Source organism: Leptinotarsa decemlineata, unplaced genomic scaffold (assembly GCF_025532065.1).
Source record: "Leptinotarsa decemlineata unplaced genomic scaffold, Ldec_3_MD MMD2_tig00026328_RagTag_RagTag, whole genome shotgun sequence".
In the NCBI taxonomy this organism is placed as follows: domain Eukaryota; kingdom Metazoa; phylum Arthropoda; class Insecta; order Coleoptera; family Chrysomelidae; genus Leptinotarsa; species Leptinotarsa decemlineata.
In genome coordinates this window covers 16,853,281-16,861,376 of record NW_027412688.1, presented here as the reverse complement: position 1 = coordinate 16,861,376, position 8,096 = coordinate 16,853,281, and positions in this window count along the sequence as shown.

Below are 8,096 nucleotides of genomic sequence, written 5' to 3'. Positions count from 1 at the left end.
GGACCAATACTTGATGACAATCCAAAAAACACACTTTAATGTGAGATTCCCACTTGAAAGTTCACAAATTCGCGAGACGTAATAGAAAAGCATCTTCGGGCGTCACAATATTGTGACACCTTCAATGTGAGATTCCCACATCACAATATCATGATGGCTGAAGATGCAACTGAATAGCGAAGCACGTGTCGTGATGTAAACTCTCAAGTGGGAATCTGTTCAAAATCGTAACAGCGAAAATTCACTATTTCTTATCATCATTAAATTATAAATTTGGGGTGGCCTTTCTAGTCTTCTTTTCTGCATCATAATAATAAGATTTTGCAAGTTCAAATTTAGTGTACCTTTCAGAAAAGGTTTTGAGTAATTGCTATCCTAATATAGTGTGCACCTACTAGGTTTTCATATAGACAGTAATCTAAACTGGAACACACATCATTGAAATTAATAAAGAACTCTCCAAAGGCCGTTTCACCTTAAGGAGAATAAGGAGTGTGGTAAGCAGAGATGTTCTCAAAATTGCGTATTTTGGTATAATACAGGCTCACTTGCAGTATGGAATGTTACTTTAGGTTTCAGTATCAGCAGCAAATGAAGTTTTTGTATCTCAGAAAAAACTAATTAGAGAGATGGTTAGAGAAAACTACTGGGGCAGTGATACACAAATACAATTCCAAAAGCAAGGAAATCATTAGAACAGCTAAAATGAATTTGGTGAATGCTGAAAAACAATCCGAAGCATTTTACAGCAAAATATATAATACTCTTCCGCAAGAGTGGAAAAACTTTTCAATTAATAAACTTAAATTTGAGGTGAAGCGGGCACTTGTAAGCCAAGCATTTTACAAAATAAATGATGTCTTTGGCGCAGTTTGGAAAATTTAACAATTTAATGAAATGGCACCTTTGTAGCTAGTTTTCTCTTATATTTTAAATGTGAATTTAAATATTGTATAAATTTTTTGTTTGATGTGTCAAAACATATTGTGTTTTGTCTTTTCAACTTATGTACTATTGTATTATGATGAGCAATACATTCTTATCTTATAACTGGCAGCAAGTTTCCATACACATTTCATGTTGGAACAACACTAACTGAAGAGGCAATGTTGCCCATAAGACATAAGTGCATAATCTCATTCACATGATATAATCATTCCAATTAAAAATAATTGTTTATTTGATTATTGCAATAACTGCAGATAGATAGAGGATTCAAATGGAATTTTGATTGAGGTCATTTGAATTCTAAGAAAGCAGGAAGAGAACAGGTATATTCAAATATAACTGTAAGTGACTGCTCATTACATCCTCATTGTACTTGACTGTTGACAATTATCTAGAATCAATTAGAATCAGATAGCCTCTCATAACACCAATGGAAAACAGATTTGTATTAATGTATATAGCAAATTTTCTTTCAAAGTTGCTACTACTTTGAAAAAAACAACCAAACTGAGAAATTCAGGCCATTATCTATAATACTTTAGAAAATTGATTATTGGTAGTCAAGGTGGAGATTGAATTGAATGATTGTTGTCTTATTTTCCTTGGTTCAATCTGATTAGAACAGTGACAGTGATTGAAACCTAACCTAACTACTTACTCAATGAGGATAATAATTAAATCTAGAATCACTCATGACAAGTTATAGAAAGTTACACGGTTTTCAATGAATCATACGAGAATATACTGATTTCAGAAAAGTATTAATTTATTGATGAGGTGACTGCAGTTAATAGTGGGTTTTTGCAACAATACCAAAAAACTAAATCTGATAATTGATTACCGAACTATAGTAGGAAACAGTACATTTGTTGTGGTTTTCAGTAAGGATTCGACTCTTTCCGATCATTCAAAATTAGCGAGTCAGTTATGGACTGAAACGATTTACGTGACACTATACTCACAATACAGTTGATCAACTGTTTTCTCACTGTTAGAAACAATCCGGACACAGAACCAAAATATAACTAGTATTCAGGCCCGAGAATACCTACCACAGAGAAGCGACATTAACGTCGGATCCTTTGATGTTCGGTGTCCTAACTCCGAACCAAAGATTTTGAGTGATAGACAACCTGGTTCACTGAGAAAATTGACCTCTCAGCGATATACACTAATAAAAATACATACTCTTACGTTCTAGTATAGTACGTGGGCTCACCGTGAAATATAGAATAGAATAGAATAGAATAGAATAGAATTTATTGTTTCATTCAAATACATAGATATAATATATGAGCACAGAGAATATAGCGAACCAAAATTATAGTACGTTATGCTATTTTGGAATAATGATATATGTGATATAGATTAATTTAAATATATAAATATGTTTTTTGTGTACAGTAAATACAACGCACCACAATGTGTGTAATATTACAATCTGAACAAACAAATATAACAAAACAATAATACAAATTACTACAGAGCAAGCTCGTGTGTAGCAAACAGTAATACCGTAATTTTAAATATGTCTCTAGTGCAACGTTTGTAAGTGTTATGTGTCGCGTAATACAGGACTATGAACTCAGACATAATTATTTGCAACAGAATTTAAGAAAAAAAAATGAGTAAAAAAAGGCTGAAAAAAAGATATGGGGTAGAGATATGTCGGTAGACAGTAGTTGAATATAAAATTTGTGAGTTTGAAAATGTGAATACAACTTTTTATTGTATTGGATGATATAACAATTGCAACAACTGGTTGGAATTCTCAACGATCCACAGTGTTATTTTTGATTTGAAGGAATTGAGAAACTTAATATCCCTAATTGATTTATCTACAATATTGTACAATTTTTTACCGAGATAATTAAAACTGTATCTCGTCAACTTATAGTTAAAGGATGGAACTTGTATATTTCTATTAGACACAGCTCTAGTTGTGACACTATCATAAGATAATGCATTAGATGGACTTAGAGTTTTGTGGGTAAATATCAGTAAGTTCTTGAGGTACAGTTCTTTGACTGTTAGGACTCTGAATTCTTTGAAAAGAAGATTAGATGGATATCTTCTAGGTTTCCGAAGGCAGATCTTGATAATGTATTTCTGTGCTGTAACCAATGATTCCATAATTGTTTTATATGCCGATCCCCATGCTATTATGCAGTACTGCAGTAAGCTCTGTGTGATAGCATAGTACACTGTTTTAAGAGTCTCAGTATTCAGTATATTTCTCAGTAAATGAAATTTATAGATGGCTTTTCTTATTTTTGAGACCAGATTAGATATATGCACTTTCCAGGTTAGTTTATGGTCAATTATTATTCCCAGATACTTGGAGTTCTCGACATAGCTGATATTATGTTTGTTGATATTAATGTTTTGTAGGTTATTATTACTATTGTTTTTGAAAGGAATTGCTACTGATTTGACAATATTCAAAGTGAGCAAATTATTATTCAGCCATTTGCTGACAGACAGGAGATTTTGGTTTGTTCGGTTGATAACTTCAGGCCAAGAGTTCCCCACAAAGGTAATCGCTGTATCATCGGCATAAGCAGTGAAATTTCCCTGAATATCTAAAGATAACATATCGTTCAGATAAATAACGAATAAAATGGGACCCAAAACCGTACCTTGAGGAACTCCATAGGAAACAGTTTTGTATCCACTCATCTCACCGTACACCCTGGTACATTGGGCCTCTTATTATAGATCAAGCAATACCGTCAAAACTTTTTTGGATCTATCAATATTTTTGCAAATGTTTTCCATAAGTTGAGTTACTGCATCGTTCGTACCAACACCTTTTATAAATACAAATTGTGATTTATTTATTATTTTATATTTATTTAAAAAATCATAAAGTCGATGCGCTAAACATTTTTCAAACAGTTTCGAGAATACAGAAGTGAGAGATATTGGTCGATAATTGTTTATGTCTGTTTTGTCACCCCCCTTTAATACTGGCGTAATTACCGACACTTTCAGCGCCTTGGGGAAAATCCCCTTTTCCATGCAGGAGTTATATATATGAAGCAGTGGGATAGTTATGTAATTTTTTAATAATTTCAATATTTTCACCGTGATATTATCTTTCCCTGGGGAGGAATTTGTTCTCATTTGAGTTATATGATTACACAATTCGACATTGGTTATTGGTTTGAGGAATAGTGAAGACTCATTGGTGGGAATTGGGGTTTCTACAAATGATGGATCATCCACTATCTTATTTGCGAGTGTTTCCCCAACTTCGCTGAAAAAATCATTGAATTTATTAGCTATTTCAACCCCATTATCCGAATAATCATTACCGATTTTCAAGTTAATTTTTTCTTTAGCCGAAATACCACCTCCTGTACAATTTTTTATTATTTTCCACGTTTCTTTTATGTTACCTTTAGCATTATCCAATATTTCTTTATAGAACAAATTTTTTTGACACCTTATGAGATCAGTGAGTGTGTTTCTGTAGATTCGGTATTCTCTACTTAACTGTAGGTTCTCAGGTTGTCTTTTCATTTTTTCAGCCATATTATCCCTTTTTCTGATACTATTCACTAATGAGCGCGTTATCCATGGTTTCAGCTTACGATTCTTCGAGTTTATATTAATTTTTCTTATTGTAGTACTATTTGTTATGGAATCTGATAGCAACTGCATGAAATTCGAATACACTTTATCCGGGTTCTCAGTTTCAGACAAAACTGTTATCCAATTTATATTTTCAATTGTGTTTTTCAGTTTATCATAGTCAGTAATTTTTATACATGATTCAGTATCAGAGTGATCATTAGGTTGCCTAGTTTGCTTGTTAGTAAGGCATATCACAGGGTAATGATCAGTTATATATGTTTTGATAATTGCAGTTTTTACATATGGTGCATTGGGAATTTTTGCAAAAATATGATCAATACACGTCGAGCTGTGGTCGGTGACGCGTGTTGGACTATTTACCAGGGATGTAAAACCCAAAGAACTTAATGATGTCAGATAATTTTGGGTAAGAAGGGAACTATCTAAAATATTTAAATTGATATCCCCGATCAGAAATTGATGACTAGCAGATAGTGTTTCAAGTACATTTTGAATCTCTTCAATAAAACTGTTGATATTATTATTAGGACTTCGATATGTTGCGATTATATTGTAATCGTTATTAAGTGTGAAGGGCATCTTACTCCATTCAATTTTTATATTTCTAATTGAACAACTTTCGCAGTAATAAAAGAGAATATTCAACTATGTGGCCAATTTATTATTATTTATGATGAATTGGCTTTTAAGAAATAAATTAAATTACTTTATTTTGTAAATCCTATTCATTAGATAGAAAATTAAAATAAAGTTATGATAATAGAATAATGCTTATATTATATAATCATTTTATATCCTCTGAAATAAATAAGTCCACTAAGAATGAAATGAATAGAAGTGACTTTTGTTATTTTATGTAATCTCAACTTAAGCTTTCATTAACAACATCAATACAATCTGAGGGTTCTAATTAAGTAAGGTTCCAAATGAAAAAGTGATGAAACAAGATATTTTACCAAAACCTCTCAATTTAAAAATGTGACAGAATCTTAAGTTTCTTTCCTTAGTTTCCTTTTTATAGTTTTACCTTTGGTATTATTGATATCACTATTAGTATATTTGATACTATAAAAATTTTCCATTCTATGAATAGCCTAATTATGTATATTTTTGGAAAATTTTCACAAGGATGAAGAAAATCTACATCCTTCATTAGGTTGAATAATATATTCGAAACTGCTCCCCCAGTAGAAATTTCTGTAAATCGATTGTTAAATAAACATTCCAACTGATATATAAAATTAATGAATTCATCTGGTGCATAGCCCAAATTTTCAAAATGTTTTTTCCGTAGTATAAGCTTTAAAATAGCTTAACAGACGATTTACATCCAAAGTCCTGCACTTCGTGCTGAAAGAGTGACACACATAACATGTATGAACTTGAAGAGCTTTTTTTAAAATGTATCCACAAACGTTACTGAATGAATTCTGAGTACATACATCTTTATTTTTATAATCATAATCCAGAAGGGCAAAGGCTGGAGAAAAGTGATTCTCATCTGATATAAATATATCATTTACGTTTGTGGATTGTATACTGATTAATAAATCATCTAAATCATTCTTACAATTCATATGATTGGAATGAAAATAATTTTGGCAAAACAACTTCCGGAATGCCCTTTGAAATTGTATGGTGGTCGGATTAACATTATTTCCCCATTGTTGTCTTACAGCACCAAAAAAATTTTCAAGACAATCTGAATTGAGTCGTCTCGTTTTTAAATATTTATAATTTAATTTGGAAAGCTCATCCCATATATTAATTACACTATTTATGGAAATAATCCAGCATTTTCTAAATTTGACTCGATTTGTGACATTTTTGTCCTCTGAATTTAAAATTTCAAGATTTTTCAAAAACGTTAGAGGCCTCTTAAAAAAATCTAATTGGAATTTCGAAGCTTCAAAAACGTTTTTGTATTTATAGGGATGCCGTAAAGAACACGAATTCAACAAATCAAAAAGGTTATTGAATGTCTCTATTACTTGAATTGTACCAAAAGCAGGAAGTAAGTTCATTGCCACGAATGCATTCATTCCACTGGCAACTGTACGGCTTAGAACTTGTGTTGCTAGACTCACTTTCATTTTTTCAAAATTGTTTGGAGTGATATGTGATTTGGTAAGATTAGGTGCAAATCTATAAAATTGACCTATGTCTTGCTCATGAAAAGAGCGCACAAAAGACCAAGATGTACTTTTGCTTTCAAAATGAAATGAGTGTTTTAAAAAATTGTTTCTAGTGGCTTTTATCAAATGACTTGGATCAAAAATATAAACAAGTTTTTTACCACCGAGCTCAAATTCAGATTCTTCTAAAGTGACCCCTAATAACTTTGACAATTCATAAAAGTTAGAGCCCATGTCGCTAACGATGCCATCAACATGCATACCTATATTGAATAATTCAGAAATGCACTTATCCAAAATATCACGTAGATTTTTCGCTGGTAGCTGTGATTCAATGAAAAAAAAAACAATCGGTTGTTTCCAGGGAGAATAAAGTCCTCTAGCCATAATAACGAGAACATTTCTACATATGGAATTCCTCTTATTTGCCTCTCCAATATCTTCGAAACCAATAATTTCATCACATCCTGTATCAAAAAAATATTGGATTTTAAAGCCATCTCATCTATAGATATCACACATCGCTTGTCCTGTTCGAGCATTGTTTTAATTTCAAGTGCCTTGAATATTGCTGAATTTTCCAAGCTCGGCCTACATGATATTTTTTGGGTCATCCTTTGCAAACATCGTTTTGTTGGAAGAGTCAATAACTTGCTAAGATGTCTATAATTCCTAGAACTTGAAAAGTAGTTGATCAAAGCAAACTGCTTCATTTCCGAAGAATATCTGCAAGATATAGGTTTCTTGTTCTTTTGTACAACGTACGATTTTATAACTTCCGATGAAGGATTCTCAAGAAACGCATCACACCCTTTTAAAAACGTATCCACTGATAAACCGGTTGTCGCCTTAGATCCCTTTTTGATTTTCTCCCTCCGTAAAATTTTCAATTTACTTCGCAATCTTCGTTTTCGTTGAGTACTGCTGATGAACAGATCTATTTGATTTAAATTATTTGATTGAAAGTATATTCAAGATTCCCATTCATCGTCACATATTTCGAAAATCGAACTTTGAAAATAGTCAGTAATTTACTTTTAAAATATAGCAAATTTGATTATTTCTCATTACTATCAGTTTAGATATACATTTCCCAAACATATTTCCCAAGATGTATAAAAATATTTACGTTTCACAGTCTTGGGGAAATCTGAAAATACTCGGTTCTAGCTTGAACAACCGCAGAAAACACAATAGTAACCAGGCATTTCGATTTTCACTTCTTATAAATACACACAAAATCTAGTTTTATGTTGATATTAGTTTAACTCGTAGAATTTCACTCGAAGATTGTCACTAGTGTCGATTCAAAAACACACAACTACTGTTTCTCTCACGATGGATTCTTCAAAACTAATTATCTGTGGAAGTCATCTTCGTGTCAGTCGGGATTGGAGTCCAGCTCTCCTACCC